An 18,135-nucleotide genomic window follows, 5' to 3' on the forward strand; every position below is an offset into this window, starting at 1 on the left:
AAGTCTAGGGAAGCCACGCTTGTGTAGTTTTTAACAAGTACACTGTGAGCAAGCCCTAAACCACCTAAGTGAGACCTCATGATTGATACGGTTTACGTAATGCCTCTGATTTTGATGCAAAATATTAGTTTAATATATTAATTAATTTGAAAAAATGCGACAAATTATTAAGAAATGGTTTTCAAATTTTTGAGAAACAAGTGAGTTGTGTTAAGAAACAAGTGTGAGTTCTAAGTCTCACATTACTTATAAAAGTAAAGGTTGGGCACTTTATAAGTGAGAGAATCCATACAACTATCACCTTAAGGTTTTGGGGGAATATGTGGTATTTCGCTCACTTGTTTGGGTGACTCTTTGACCTTTAGGTAAGTGTTTGACCAAATGTGAATGCTTCGCTCTCGTGATGATCCATCAGTGGTATCAAAGTCGTGTTTCGAGTAAGGGACCGACTCCTTGTGTCAAGTATTCTTGACATGATGATCAGGCGGCGTATTCCGTTGAAGTGCCCATGACGAGATAAGAGTATCTGTCAATGGCGTACAAGCATGTGAATAAAAGAGCTTCCACTTGAGGGGGAGCATAGTGGATGAATTCACACTTGTTGGGGAGATTGTTGAGAAACAAGTGTACGTGAGTTGTGTTGAGAACCAAGTGTGAGTTCTAAGTCTCACATTGCTTAGAAAAGTGGAGGTTGAACAATTTATAAGTGAGAGGATCCATACACTGATCACCTTAAGGTTTTGAGTGAATATGTGGTGTTTCTTACATTTGTTTGGGTGAATCTTTAACCTTTAGGGTGAGTGTTTGACCCAATATGAATGTTTCCCTCTCGTGGTGGTCCATATGGTAACCAGGGTCGGCCCAATCATATCGGAGGTCTCGTTCTAATTTTAAAAATAGGCTATTTTTTTTTAAATATAATAATAATAATTAAAAAAATATATCCAAAATACAATTATATATTAATTAAAAATAAATTTAATTATAATTATTCTGAATTTTGATCAATCTTAATTTTTGTATGTATTAAATTTTTATCGTAACATTTTTTTAATTATTGAATTTTTTTTAATAACATTTTATTTATTTTTATTAATATTTATAAAAAAAAATCAAATTTTGGAGCCTTATAAAATGTGAGGCCCTGTGCTGCAGCACATGCTGCACATGCATAGGGGCCTGGTGGTAACTAAGTAAAACTAAGAAATAGGATGTGTTTGTTTCAAGGTTTTAAAAAATATTCCTGGGAATATTGTCATGGGAATGCAACATTCCCATGTTTGATTCAATTTTTTAAAAATTATTCCAAGGTATATTTTATTCCCAGGAACTTTATTTTCACATGGTTCTTTTATTTTTATTCCAAGGTTTAAAGGGTGGGAATCCATAATTCCCATGGGAATAAAATTCAACTAACTACAACTCCCCACTACTACTCACATTTATTTATTTATTTTATTTTTTATAATTTTTAAATTAAATAAATATTATAAACATTCCTAGGAAATTTAGTTTTTACCAAACACTTGGATAGGAATATTATTCCAAGTAATAATAATGATGGGAATAAGATTCCAAGGAATGTTAATTCTAAACTTGAAACAAACACACCCATAGTAGTCATTTTATTTGTGAAATAAAAGTGTATAAATTATTATTCATTTAAAATATAGTTTAAAAACATTTATTTACTAATTGTCTGAAATTTCATCTTTTTGTGCTAATCGGAAAGTTTTCCTAAAGTATTCAAAGTTAATGGCAAAATTAAAAAAAAAAATGTTAGTGACGGATAATATAATACATAATGTTCTTATTTAAATAAATAGTTAAAAAAAATCTCCACATTCTTGTATAAATTTACCCTCAATCAATTGTCGATTCTTTAGGACCTATAATGTTAGTATAAGGGGCCAACTTTTATCATTTATGGAGAATCAAACTAAATACAAGAAAAAAGTACAATAAATAAAAATTATAAAAAAACCCATTAAAAATAAAGAGTTTAAGAATTATTCAATTAAACAAAAAAATATACATAATAACTTAAATACAAGTTTATGTAATATTCATTATTATAGTACTACATAATAATTACTTAAATTCTATAAGGAATCACCATACCAATGAGGATATTACTTCCACAAAGAAAACATCCAGAAATAAATTATATCATGCGTATGTCATATCACATTCTTTGAAATTATGGTAAATTTACTTTAATGAATATACACGCGAGCAATTGTATTTGTTAGTAATCAATGTCATATTATTTTATATATCAATATACTGATTTTGTAGACAAATAGAGTTTGAGATTTATGAAAGAATCAAAGAGAAGTGTCTTTTTGTAATAATGAAGTGTGACTGCATAAATCCTAATATATTTTGTTTAACAATGTGAATTAAAGAAATGTGAATTAAGATGTAAAAGAAATTACTCAATTTCATACCCTATCATTTAATAAAAAAAATCACAATTGTGCATTACTTATACATCAATATTATCATGTTCTAACCTATCATAATTAATCATATTTAAATCATGAAAAGTTGATAATTTAATTAATAATGAGTTCCAGTGATTATCATTTTTTTATGGTAACTATTTATTAATTATGTTGAAAGGACAAACATAATACATTGAGCTCCAACAATTTAAGCAGTAAAAACTATTTATTAATTAATTTTTAATTTTTTTATGAGTATTATACTATATTAAAAAATCAACTCATATTATATTTGTTACATGTAAAGAGAAAAGATATGGCTAAAATTCTCAAATTTATTTATGTTATGATTTTATTTTTCTTTATATTTCTCGTTGCAAAGGAGGTTGATGGTAAGCCACTTTTTTAGTGTTTTAATTTTATTATTTGCTTTAAAGTTTGAACACAGTCTTTTATTTTGTTTAGTAACATTGTTTTTTTTGTTTTTTTTTAGCTGCAGCAATTAAATGTGAAGTTCAAGCTGATTGTCCAAAAATTCCCAACTTATTTCCTAAATTTTTTAAGTGCATTAATAAAAAATGTATACTTTTTACATGAGTATCATAGCCAATAAAATAAACAAATGTCATGAAGGGAAGAATGAATTCATGAAAGACGAATAATATATAATATATCTTGTGCTAGAATATTCACGAGTTTCCATTTAATTTTGTATTGTCACTTTGTATTATTTATTTATTTATTATTGTTTTGATAAATAATTTATTTTCACCTTATAACACAAATGTTTATCAAGACACGCACTTATGTATAAACTTCCATAAGTTATTTATATAGTACACTATTACGGAAAACACATATAATGACGGTTACGAAACACATATAATGATAGTTTCAAATCTGTTGTTAGGTAGCATGTGATTATACGTATGGTGGTTTCCACAACGGTCGTGTGATCGTGGTTATAAGTTAGGTAGCATGCTACCTATCACAACGATTATATTAAACAACTGCTGTGATAATATTAAGGTAATGGTTTCGAAACTCAGCAACAATAACAATTTATTTGGAATATAATTAACATTTCACGACGGTTACAGAAGATAACCGTTGTGAAAAGTACCATGAGTTTATTATAAAATATGTAGATTGATTGTTTTTTCTTACACCTCACTAAACATATACAACCATTAAAATTGATGTAGAAGATAATAATTTGAAAATTTAAATTAGTCTTAAGAAAAACTTAAATGAACTACTGTTTTTCAAATTGCATTCATACCGTAATTCATCTCTTGCTTATTAACATGTAGTATTTGACTCAATACCTCAAATTCTTCAAAGCAACGATTCATTCCTAGTTCATTTTGAAATCATCAATATATGGACTAATTTTGAATCACCATCATCATTATTTTAATCAGTGATGAAGATTATTATGATGACAACAATGAAGATGATTTAATTTCTAAACACATTTGATGTTTTGTAATATAAATTAATAGAGAATGAACTATTGCTTTGAAGAATTTGGGACAATAAACCAAGTTCTACGTGTTAAAGATCGATATAGATGAATTATGAGATGAATGTAATTCGAAAAACATGTTTGATCTAAGTTGCATTTCAAATATAATTTATTTGTCGGATTATTATTTTCTAAATCACTTTAAATGAATGCATGTTCAATGAAGGGTTAGTTAAACAAACAATCTATATATATTATAATACACTCAACAACAACATACATCAACAAAAGGGTAACAACATACCTTTTATTGAGAAGATTCGTGGAATTATCTGAAGTTGATCTATTTTGTGTTGTCATGGAGAAAAAATACAAGGCGAGTGAAGTTTCCAAAATTGCTTCGTACTTATTATATTGTTTCTCCATAGAAAAACAAACCATTTATGAACCACACCCATAGTATGAGTTCTCTTGAACTAGATTTCAAAATATAAACAGCTTTCAGAATGTTAACTTGTTTTGAAAACATAAACTAGAATTAACATTGTAACATAACAAACAACAACAACCTACAGTATATTGTTAATCCAAATAATAGTACACTATAATATAAATAAGCAGTATACTGTAACATAATAAGCAACAACAACCACAACATAACTAACATTAACATTGTAACATAACAAGCAACAACAACCAACAATATATTATTAATCCAAAAAGGAAGTAAGTCATGTCACAACAAAAAGCAGCATATTAACATAAACTAGCAGTACGCTGTAACAAAACAAGCAACAAAACCACAACATACAAAACATTGTCAACAACAACAACCTACAACAAATCATGTGAACTATAACAAAGACCTTCAATCTTCGTACTTAGTTGAATTTGTGCAGTTCTCAAGGTCTTCATAATTCTCAAGGTCTTCATCAGATTCAAAATCAATTACATCCAGATTCACTAGGTCATTCATAATAGCTTCTACCTTCTTCATCTTTTCAGTGTTAAGATTCTTTAAAAGAATCTTTTTATAGTCTGTTCCATCAGACAGTTCAACAACATAATGTGATCCCTAACAGATTCAGCTTCCTTGACTTTGTTCAATCATAACTCCACCATATCAGTAACCTCTTTTGTAACATGAATCTCGTAGATAAGTTTGTTGTTGCCATTATTCATGTTGAGAGAAGGATCTGAAATCAGAACAAGAAAACAACAACATACAACAACATATAACAATATAAAATAACAACAACACATAACTAAAAAAAATCATAAACTCTCGAGCAAGAAGAAAATCATGTGAAACATAAAAATAACATACACAAAAAAGAAAGAACAAGGAAGAAGAAGAAGATTTTTATGTATGAAGCGAGAGCTAATGACGAAGAAGAAAAGAGAAAATGTGTACTAGAATTTTGTTGTGATAAATACGACGATAATGTTAAGAAGCGAGAGCTAATTCAGTTAAATTATATATTAGTAAACAATTTCACCATGGTTGTATTCAAAAACCGTGATGAAATATAATGAATTTTACAACGATTCACATTAACAACCGTGGTGATATGTATTTTAATTTTAATTTATATATTATAATTATAAGGACAACATTAATTGTAACAAAAGAGTAGAAAATTATTGAAGTTGAGATTCGAACCCTATCACTTCATAAATGTATAATCAAAGTTTATTAGTTTGACTGTAGTGCAATGTATTTTTATAAATATAAATAAATAAAGTGCGTCCAAAAATGAGGTATTAGAATGGTTAACAGTCAAACCGTGGTAGTTTAGTGTGACGAAAGGTCTATTTTGTAGTAGCGGTAAAATAGAAAATAAAATTAATATTTATGATATAAATTATATAAGTGAACTTTGGTGGCTTATATATATATAATATTATATATATATATATTATATATATATATATATATATATATATATATATATATATATATATAATATATATATATATATATATATATATTATATATATATATATATATGTCTCTATCTCACACACATACACACTCACACAAAACAACAATAAATTGTAGATTTCATAACAAACTCTTACCTCAACCATTTATTACACCAAGATAATATTTATTTCATTAGGAGGCTTTTTTATATTTTTTAATTCACTTTCCCCTCGGTCAATAACATCAACCATAGGGAAAGTTCCATGAGGCACTTAAAAAATGAGTTTTATCCCGGTTGAAAAAGTGGTTTTACTTCGGTTTCACAAGTGAGGTAACGAAAGGCGTCATGAAAAGTGCACATTTTACCTCTCGGTTTTAAAATAACCAACGGGTATTGTGTAAAGGTCATGAGTTCGATCACCATGGAGACCTTTTTGGAATTCTGAAATGGCGAAAACACATGTCCCCTCGTTTTTGACATTTCACATATGGGTATACCACTTTTTCACCTCAGTTTTCTCATAAAATTGATGGGTAAAATAATTTTGAGTTTATTAAATCTAGCGTGGATTGCTTATTTAACTAAACCATATACTAAACATATAACTTCTTAAAATTGGTTAAGAAAATAATATATGAACAATTGTGTTATATTTGAAGAACAACTTACATTGATTGATGATTTTGAAGTATCATGTAACTCATCACTCATCTCACGTTCTTTCATAGTTAAAATCTCTTCAATGTTTCAAGTTCTTTATTCAACACTTACTTTTCTACTAAGTCATTCTTGAAAGCATAAAATTTGATGTTTTGAAAAATGAACAAATATGGAAGAAAGTTGAATAAAACCTAAAAGTATTGGAGAAATTTTAACCATACAAGAGCATGAGATAAATGATGAGTTGCAGAATGCTATAAAAATATTAATAAATGTAAGATATGTTTATAATATAACATAATATTTCATATGATTATTTCCAAAATCGATTTAATAGTTTATATGTACAAAGAAGGATTAGTGAAACAATCAATCGATATTAGATATAATAAACTAAACACGACGGAACAAGATAAGAGTTGCAAAAAGATTCACAAAAACCATAATATCAATATCAATATCAATCTCAAACTCAAACACAATAACAACAACTAAACTACAACATATAAATTTTATAAATTCAACTAAAAAACAACAACTTACATTAAACAATAATACAAAAAAAACAATCCACAACATCAACAACAACATCAATAAACAACCTTTAGGAATTAAGGTCTCAAAAACAAGAACAACAACATCAACATCAATAAACCTATAATATAAATAATTTTTACTTAGCAACAACTACAACAACAATATTAAGCCTCTAGGGTTTAGGATCTCAACAATGATTCTCAACAACAAGAACAACAACATCAAAAAACATATAACGTAAATCTGTTTAAACAACAAAAACAACAAGAGAAAATCTATAGGGTTTTAGATCTCAACAACATAACAACAATAACAACAATATGAGTAGTGATGTTTGACGTATCCGATTTTTGAAGAAGAAGTAAAAGAAAATGATTTGGATCTTTGAAGAATAAATGAGAGTCCTAAACACATAACATCTTTGTATTGAAGATTATATGTGTTTATGACTCTCGTTGTTTAGGGCGCTTTTGTTAAGGGATATTCGTTAGAGTTTTGTTTGTGTTGTTTAGACAAGTGAAACTGAATGCTACAAGTTAAAGCTATATATACCAGAGAAACATATTCACATTAGTTGGAGAGAAAATCGAGGTGAAAATGGCGTATTTTTATATTAAAAATAAAATATTCAAGCAGGCGCCACATTTAATGAGATAAAAACATAATCTCAAGCTGCTAGGATTCGAAGCATGTAAACTGAATAAGTTTATCCCTCGATTTTCAAAACAACCGGTGGAACATATTATATTTTAAAAAAATCAGGGCTTGTCCAGGAATTTTACCTCAATTTTTCGATATGTGAGGTGAAATCGTTGTCCTAAAAAGTAGATTTTCTAGTAGTGATGCTTTGAATCTTAGCACTAACAATTTTGTATTTTATTCATTAGAAAAGGGTCATATTCCATTTATTTTTATTTTAAAATTAAAGTTAAACAACTTTTCACCTCAGTTAAATTTAACAACTATAGGGAAATATGACCACATGGTTGTTAAATATGACCAAGTTTCTTTTTGAGGGACATTTCCACATGGTTGTTAAATATGACCAAAATGAAGAAAAAAATAGCACTCCATTTTTAGTTTATATTAAAAAAATTACATATATAAGCAAAAATTATTTTTCTTCTAGACATAATAGCGCCCTAACACCATAAGTGAAACCATATCCTCTCACACCTAATTTGAATCTCGATAAATGTATGAAGCATCATTTCTTTATTAACCTTTATCATATCTTCTCCAAATCGTATGGATCAAGGAAAGAAAACACAAAACTTGTAAGAAGGAAACACAAAACTCATTTCTATGACATCTTCATCATATTTTCAATACGTTAAACATTTCCATCATTCATGTTATTATAATGTTTTTGTTTTTGTTGTTGTTGTTGTTGTTCAAACTATTTGTATGTTTGAATTTGTTGTTGTTATCGTTGTTGTTGAAACCCTAAACCCTAAAGGTTTTATTTTGATATTTTTGTTGATTTATGTTGTGGTTTTTGTTGAGATAAATAAAAGGTTTAGTGTTATTGTTGTTGTTGCTGTTAAGATGAAATTAAAAATCTTATGTTGTTGTTTTTGTTGAGTTATGTTGTTGTTCTATTGAGATAATTAAAAAAAAATTGTTATTGCTTTTTGTTAAGTTATGTTGTTGTTTTTGCTAAGATAAATAATAATGCTTAGTTTTATCGTTGTTGTTTTTGTTGAGTTATATTGTTGTTTTTGTTTAGAAAAATAAATTTTTTTATTTTATTTTTTTTGTTGAGTTATGTTGTTGTTTTTGTTGAGATATATAAAAGGTTTAGTGTTATTTTTGTTGTTTTTGTTGAGATAAGTAAAAAATTTAGTGTTATTGTTATTGTTTTTGTTGAGTTATGTTGTTTAGTTATTTTCTATCACTTGACTATGTTCTTGTCAGTTTATACGTAACAAAATGAAATTTATTTTGATGTATAAATATTTATTTTTAATTAATTTAGTTATATTATAAGGGTAATGATAAGTTGTGTCATAGGAGCACATGTTAAGAACCCCCAACTAAAAAGATTGTATTGGGAAAAATAATAAAAATAATAATTATAAGCTTTTAAAGAAATCAATACATAATTTTAAAGTAATTTTTCTATATTTATATCTTAACTTGTGCCTTAAGGGCACAAGTTAGTATTACCCATATTATAAAAGAAAAACCATTTGTTTAGCAAAAAAGAGACAACACCATCTAGAGAAAATTCCCAACCCAAAAAGAAAATAGTTAACGATAAGAATTTGAAAATAAAACATCACACTCTATTGAGAAAACACAACTTGGAAATATAAAATTGTGTTTCCTCAATACAACATGATGTTTTCTTTTCAAATTCATACTATTTATCATTTGTATTTTTAGATTTTAATTATTCTCTAAATGATATAATTTCTTCTTTGTTAAACAAATATTTATGTTTTTACAATATATCTATATTAATAATAAAACAAATTCTGATGATTTAATAAAAAATGTGTTCAAGCCAACAAGCAACAACATAATAAAAGTGACAGATGATACATTGTATTTCCCCACTGTTGAAATTAAGAAAAGTGGTGAAAAATATTCCCTAAGACCTATCCCCTTCGATAATGGTTGAACCGTGGGATAAATTCCTACAACGCGCCATTTTGTAAATTTCAAAATGTTATTGATGGGATTTGAGCCAAGGACCAAACAAATTTTCACATGATGAACATTCCAACCATGGTGAAAAGTGCCGCACTTTCTATGACACCCTTTATTATCATAAATAATCAATCTTGGTGAAATCCTTTTACTAACTGAGGTGATAAATACTCTCTCTCTCTCTCTCTCTCTCCCCCCTATTTTTTTTTACCATTTTACTATTATCTACATTAACTGAATTTTATTCATAATCTACCAACTACCCATGTCTACAAAACCCATACCCGTGGGTATCCACCCATCCGCCCGAACGGACTCTGAATTTGATGAGGAAAATATGCTTCGACTGAGTTCAAATTTGGGTTTAGGTTTTACTCGATTTCAAAATATGGGCATGGGATGGGTAATGGGAACATTAGTACCCCTTGTTGATAATTTGAAATATTTAAATATTGATATTTTGAATTGTTTCGTGTTGGCCAAAGATTCGGGACCGAGCACTCTGTGTCGTCCAGAGGCCCAATAGCATGAGGGTCATTACCTATCCTACTCTACATGACAAAGGTATAAGTACCTTCGTTAAGGGTTCTAAGGCACAAAATCAATAATCTCGACTTTCACTACCTTCTATCCTGAACCCTAAACTGACTTGAGTGTTCCAGTGCTAACCATGAAGGTACCCCCCCCTAAGTACACTGTATCGGAGACGAGACAATATCAAATCAACACTGATACCCGTTGTTCAAGAAGCATCGTGATCCACTACTACAAAATATACCTTTCGTAACACCATATTACAACTGTTGTTCTGTCGACCGTAGTAATAACTCATTTTTGGGCGCCTTCTATTTTTTCTATTTATTAAAAGATATTTTACTATAGTCAATGTTAATAATCATGGTGAAATGTACCTGGAGTGTAATGTTTCGAATCCCATCACCAATAATTTTCTATTTTTTTATTATAAAAATTATTTGTCCTTATATTTCATCACAATTCATTTTATCAACCGTGGTGTAAGGTGATAACGTTTCATCACTATTCTTACTATCAACCATCAACCATCAACCATATATATATAAATGAAGTTATCTCATTTCAGTACATAACAACCGTCTCACTCAAAATAAAATCTTAACATCTCTCTCACTCGTCTCTCTCATATATCCTAATCTCCATTAACGTTTCAACAACCTTTATTCACAAACATGCAACAACCTTTATTCACAAACATGCAAAATAGAAACACCAAACTCATGCAGCGAACTCGTCTTCTTTGAATGGTTACCTTTGTTGCATCAATGCTTATGGAATGTAATTTAACTCCATCAAATCCTAGGGAATAGTTACGTTAAAGGTTAGTCTTCACAATATATTATATATAGGTTATTATATGGTTAAATAGTTTAGGTTTCCAAATATATTTAGAAGTTAACTTAATATTAGTGAATATATAACCTAAGAAGTGAACTATGTTGTTCATGTTGTTTGTAGGATAATATGACATGCATAACTTAAAATGAGTGAACTTTCTGTTGGTTTATAGATTATAGAAATGTATGGATTATAGAAGTGAACTTTATGCATCTCTTACAATTTAAATGTCATTATAATACATTTTGAGTTATAGGTACGAAAGTGAATGAGAAAAATTAACTCAAGAAACCCATTACTATGGGCGTGGTTCACAAATGGTTTGTGTTTCTATGAAGAAAATATATAATGAGGATGAATCTAAAGTGAGCGCTGCAAACTTGTGTGAAACACCCATATTTACATCCATTCAGATTTAACACAAGTTTACAGCTCTCACTTCAACTTCATCCTCCTTTCATTGTGGATGTCATTCTGGGACATGTATGTTCATGAAACATTTTATGAGTTGATATATTATTGTTGTTGATAAAACTTGTTTGTTGTTAGTAATAAAAGTTGTAAGCTATATGTTGTTTATGGTATGCTGTTGATGATTTTGTTGTTGTTAATAAAAGTTGTTTGTTGTATGTTGTATGTTGTTTAAGGTTTGTTGTTGATAAATGTTGTTGTTAAGGTTTGTTTAGAAGATGATTTTATTATATCTTATGTAATTTAAGTGTTTTTCCAACCCTCTTACCGAATATATAACTTTTCGGATTGAATTATAAAATTATAATATGAGATATTAAGTTATATTAGAAAACAAATTACATTTATCAATGTTATACAATATTTATTCAGTCCATTATTTGTATTTCGCTCTTTAACGGATAAAACTTGGTTTAATGCTTCTAGTTATTCAACAGCTCTTTCTCCACCACCAATTTTGGTTCCAAAGTAAATAATATTTGGCAAAATGAACTAGAGGTGAAGGAATTGGAGGTTGAAGAACTATGAGCATTGAAATAAAATATAATCATTAAAGAGTGAAATATGGATAGTGGCCTGAAGAAATCTTGTATAACATGGATTAGTGTCACATTTTCTTCTAATATAACTTAATTTTTCATATTATTAATTTCTAGATCATATTGAAAAGTTATATGTTTAGTGAGCATTGGCGAAATAAGAATTCAGCATAATTTATAATAAACTCAGGTGTATGTATCACAATGGTTGTTTAGCACAACCGTTATTAAATTTTAAACGTTAGAATTTCATTATGGTTATTTAATGTAACTGTTGTAACAGGTAACCCACTACCTAATTTATAATCACGGTCACACGACTGTGGTGGAAAGCATCATACTTACAACCACCACATACCTCACTATGGTTGGTCAACCGTGGTGGTATCCCTTTTCCAACCGTGGTGAAATGGCTTTTATGTCCGATCAACGATTTCACATCAAGGTAGGGTATCAGAAACTCTATTCTGTCACAGTTTCCACAATCATTACCATTTATGGTTCCGCAACGTAACAGTGGTGCCATTTGTGGGAATCGAATTCTGATTCCTAGAATTTCCATAATTCCATGTTCAATTCTCATATTTGAGCTATGAAGAGAGCTTTGGTGAATGAATCTAAGCTTCAAGAAGCTGAAATCTTATATCTCCGTAATTGGATACATCGAACATTGATCCAATGTCGAGCAAACAGTTATGTTGATTCCGAGCCGCATTGGAACAACGTCAATGGAAGCCTCATGTTAATATTCCATTCAGAGTTGTCCTTGTCATCTGGAGCATCAACCTCGAATGCTAGATGAAGCTAGTCGGGTACGCTCTCAGATCCGAGTTCAGGTTCGAAAGCCCAGGATCATTCGGGGTCCATGATGCCCTCGGCCGAGCAAAACCATGGGTCCAGTGTAACCCAACACAGTTATATTCGGGTCTCATCAAAATTCATGGGGAAATACGGTCAGGATGCGAGCAAGGTCAAAAGGAATCACCCGCAAGAGGAATGTCAGGTATAACACCACCCCGGGAAATTAATGTCGAGTATCTCATCATCGTAAAGGCCTCACATTGGGTATCTTATCATCGAAACAAAAACATCTCAGATATCAAGAACCATCCAAAGGCCCGGATCTCAAGAACTAGCCAGACACTCGCATGCTTGCGGAAAAGATGTTTGAATAGAGTCGCCACTGTTGTACCCCAAAATTTGCCCTCCCCTTTTCTTCCTTTCATTCAACCCTTAACTTCATAATAATTCACATAACCTCGTGTTTCATACATATGCATTAATCATTCATTCATATCTATTGATTGATCCTTGTGGAATAAAAGTTATTGGTTTATAAAGCTAGGGTTTTGGAGTGGATAACCCTAGAGGCTCAAATTGGATATTCATCTGGTTGTATGGGATGCAAAACCCTAATGATCTGATCTTTTAGGCTTGAATTCAATCATGGTACTCTTCATATGGGTTCAAACCCTAATTTGTTAGTGATTGGGCTATAAGGCTCCATGATTTGTTCTGTGGGTCTTAACTTAGCCCCTAAACCCTAGTTGGGGTTTCATATGTTGAAGACTTGGTTGAGGAGAATCTTGTTTCATCCAAGGCCTTTGATTGAAAGATATGCTTTTGAAACCCTAATTTTAGATGCTTGAAGGTCTAGGAAAGTAAAGAATTGACTTAGACTCCTTGGTTTGACTGAAACCCTAGTCCATTTGGGGAAGGCTCATACCCATCATCTTGTCCATCATACCCACGTCATTGTAGCTCTTACAAGGTCATGCCTAAGGTGTAGATTACTAGTCCTTGGTCCATGAATTCATGCTTGCACTAATCCTTTGATCTTTTTGGCTTTCAAACCATGTCTAGGTCTTCATTTTGGGTCCATCTATGTTTGACCAAGGTTCATGCCCACCTACACAAGTCCCTACAAGAAAACCCTAATTTGAGATCTATAGTTGACTTTGGTCAACTGTTGACTTTTTGGTCAAATAGTTGACCAAAGTCAACCACTTTCCATAAGTCATTTTCAAGTCATTCACCTTCAATTCATATCCATTTCAAAAGCCTTGATTCAATTCAAAATTTAACCATTTTTTCATTTAATTTTCCATTCAATGTCCAAGATTCATTTCTAAAAATCAAGTTAAAGTCATCCCTGTAGTGGTAAATTCATGACCACTGAGCTATTGGTTAGCTCAATGTCAATAAAACCAGAGTCACCACCGCGCTTTTATTGTTTCCAAAGGAAAAGGGAAAAAGTACAAACAAAACTCAAGGATAATAAGTTTTCAAATCAAAACTAATAAAATGTCGGAGATTACAGGTAAGGGGGTTGGTTACATAGAGGGAAGGTATTAGCACCCAAAGTGTCATAGGTACTCCTAGGGAGCCCTTTTTGTGTGCAAGTATTTTAGTTGAAAAAGATGTTTGCTAAGAAAATAGAATGAGGAGATGAGAAAAGAATTCATTATTTACATTTTTCTGTTTGACAAGACCTTTGGTCTTATGCCTATGTACCAACATAAAAATGATGGATCAAAACCTCGTAGTTCATGGTAAAAATTTCAAAGATGGGTGGATTGATTTTAAGAAAAGCTCAAGGATCTTTTGTTATCAAAGGGAGAATACTCAACCAAACATCCACCGATAATGAGGGTTTTACAACATTTAAGAGGGAGGGCTCCAACTTGGATTCAATTAACAAGTATGCCATTAACCCCTAATAAATGGAAAGATTTATAATCAATATATCATGGAATGAGAGAATTATATCTCAACTAAATATAAATCAAATCTAAACGCTCTCTTTTGAAAAGTTTAAAAGAAAAAGGCACAAAGTGGCTAAAATGATTAGATGAGGTTGTTAGTTCTTTTTGTATTTTTGAAAATAAGGTCAATATGATTAAGTTTATTTTCAAGTTTGATTAAGAAAACATTTTGAAAATCAATGGCATAAGGCCAAGGTTTCTACTCATTAAAATAAGTCTAACTTGAAAACACAAATAAAGAAGTTTTGAAAATGAGGGAGAGATTTTGAAATTAAAGAAGGTGGAGGAGATGAAGGGACTATCCTGGACAAGATTTAAAAGTTTAGAGTTAAAAAGATCTAACAAATGGGAAGCATCCACAAGATAAGAATGTTAGATAGAAATCCATTTCCTTTGGATTGTCAAGCAAGCAACAAGCATAGTCATCCAAGCATAGTCATCCAAGCAATCAATAAGAAGACTAAATGGTATCAAATAAAGATAACCAAAAATCCAAGCAAGCACTCCAAAAGTAAGTAGTATTCAATGTCTTTCACATGTATCAGATGAAATATCCTATGAAATATACTCAAAGAGAAAGCATCAGATAATCATAGTAAGATCAAAATAACAACTTAAGCATAGAGACAAAGTGAGTATAACAGATAAACCAAAAGTGGTTCTCAAGGTTTGTATCAGATGAATGGAATCTGTCAAGAAAGGTCTCAAATTAATGGCATTGGCCGAGTCTTTTCCATAACTCATGGATGTTGCCTACTCTAAGTCCAAAGATCATATCAAGTCACAAACAGAGGTCTAACAGTCCACCAATGTATTTTTTAGGGTTTTTGTTGTTATCAAGTATTTTAAGGTCCAAAGACCACAAACAAAACAAAATCACAAGCACAAATATAATACAAGCACAAAAATATGGCTCAAGTGAGCAAAGTGAAAATGACTGAAACATAAATAAATTGCACGAATGTAAATAACAATGAATGATAAAGTGCATAAATTTAAATTGCATTAAAGTAAATGACATAAAGATAAAAATCAATAAATAAATGTTAGTGAATGTTAATGGCAAAGGAAAATTATTTAAGTCATTCTTTGGAGAGCATTCAACTCTCCACTCACGAGCATGAAGATATGAACCTAGACATCATTCATGAGAAGGGCTCCAACTTGGATAAATCAACAAATATGCCACTAGCTCTCACAAATGGAAAAGAGGTCAAATCTTCACACAATACCATGAGAAATGGGAGACTTACAATCTCACTTACAAAAATGTTATGCCTTTTGGGACACATTTAGCTCTATGTTAAGCAATCATAATTGGACTTATGTAGAAGTCATAACTATCTGAGACCGGTCAATAAAAATATTGGTGTTAATGCATGCTAGAGACAAGGTATAAAGGCCAAGCTCCTAAAGCATACCACACAAAGAAATAAGAGGGGGTGAACCTATCTCAATCAAGCTCATGTTGATTCATCTGACACAAAGTCATTGATGAATCAACTAGCATTTGATTTTTGAGAAGTCATTGGTCAATGAGGGATTTGGGAAGAAAGAGATAAATATGAAGAGATGAAGTGAAAGAAATCAAAATTGATTAAGGGATGAACTTCATTTGATCAATATCATCCATTCATTTTGAGGGATGAAGTTCAAACTTCATCAACCCCCTAAATCCAATGGTATTGATCAAATTGAAGTCCAATTCAACCAAGATTAAATCCAAACAGAGGTTGAGTCAACACAAAGTCAAAACAAAAGCTCAATAAAATATTAAAGTAATTAAACAAATTAAATTCAATTTCTAAATGAATAAAAATACATTTTAAAAGGGGAAAACCCTTAAATCCCTTCAAATCACCAAAGAAATGGCCAAGGGATTCATCATAGGTCAAACAAGGTCAAAGGACCATTGACTGATTTTTTTGGCATTTTTGAAAAGTTAGAAGTATTTAAAAACAAGTCAAAAATCACAAAATTCATTAAAAATATCAAACTCAATCCAAAAAATAATTTTAATTCATAAAATGGAAGAGGAGATTATTTGTGAAATTTTGGTGAAAGTCCCATATTTTTTGGATTAATATTGAAATTATAATGAATTAGATGAGAAAATGGTATCTAAAATAATTAAATCAAAAAATCAATTAAATCAAAAAATCAATTAAATAAAAAAACGAGGGCCATCAGATCTCCCTCAATAATTGAGGTGGCAGATTTGATGGCTAACACGTGCTATCCACCATAGTCTTGAGTTAAAGCACGTGTACAAATGGTAATCAAGATCAAAGGCTGATGTTATAACGTGGCCACGGGATCAAACGGCTTAGACAATGTCAATGCACCACCGGAGCCCTTGCTTTGACTGTCTTCTCCGGCCATGTCACCGGACTAGTCAGGATCAAATTGTCACCAAAATCAATGGATCACACACTATTTTGAAGATAAAGTTATGAGGATCTCGAATATGACCTCCAATTTCTCCAACTTTCACTCTATAAGAAGATATGTGGAGTTGAAAATTGAGGTTCCATAACTGAGTTGCTTCGATTCAACCTCAAAGCAACTCAATCTCAAAGCATGCATTGGTAGGACTTCAGCCAACCAAAAATTAAGCAGAAATGTTAAGAAATGAGTGAGAGAAGAAGTAAAGTTGGAGAAAATTCACCTTTGGGTGGTGACTTTTGAGCTAGATCTCGATGCAATTACACTTGGCCTTGCTTCCTCTTGTTTGCAGGAGATGATTGAGATGAAAAACGATGTGAACCCTTGGAGTTCTAGTTCACAAATATAATTTGAACTAGAAGCTCGATTTCAAAGAAATCTTCAACGTGTTCTTTCAATGTTGGCTATGGGATTGCTGAGCAAAACTTGGGCAAGGGTCCTCCTCAATTCTGAGGCAATGGAGCTCATTATATAGGCAATGCAATGTGATTTCTACACCTTTCAAATTTGAATCCAAAAATAACAATTGATGTGCAAGGGTGCATGGGCAGGTGTTTAGGCCCAAGTGATGATTGTAATAAGTCCAAATTCGTGCATAATTGAGGATGAGATCATAATATGAAGTCATGCAAAGTTGTGTGAAAATTGAGTTCAAATGATGCCAAAACAAGCCACCCAAAGGAACCATGTGCAAGTCCCTCAAATTTGATCCAAATTGAATAATCTTGGACTATTTCGAAAGCTAGCATGAAGTGGAACAACTTTTATGTTGGAAATTTTTCCATTTGAAGTTTTGAACTTGATTAATTCTAACCTTGAATTTGGAGGAATCAAACATACTTGAAA

The sequence above is a fragment of the Lathyrus oleraceus genome, chromosome 4, assembly GCF_024323335.1.
Source record: "Lathyrus oleraceus cultivar Zhongwan6 chromosome 4, CAAS_Psat_ZW6_1.0, whole genome shotgun sequence".
NCBI lineage: Eukaryota > Viridiplantae > Streptophyta > Magnoliopsida > Fabales > Fabaceae > Lathyrus > Lathyrus oleraceus.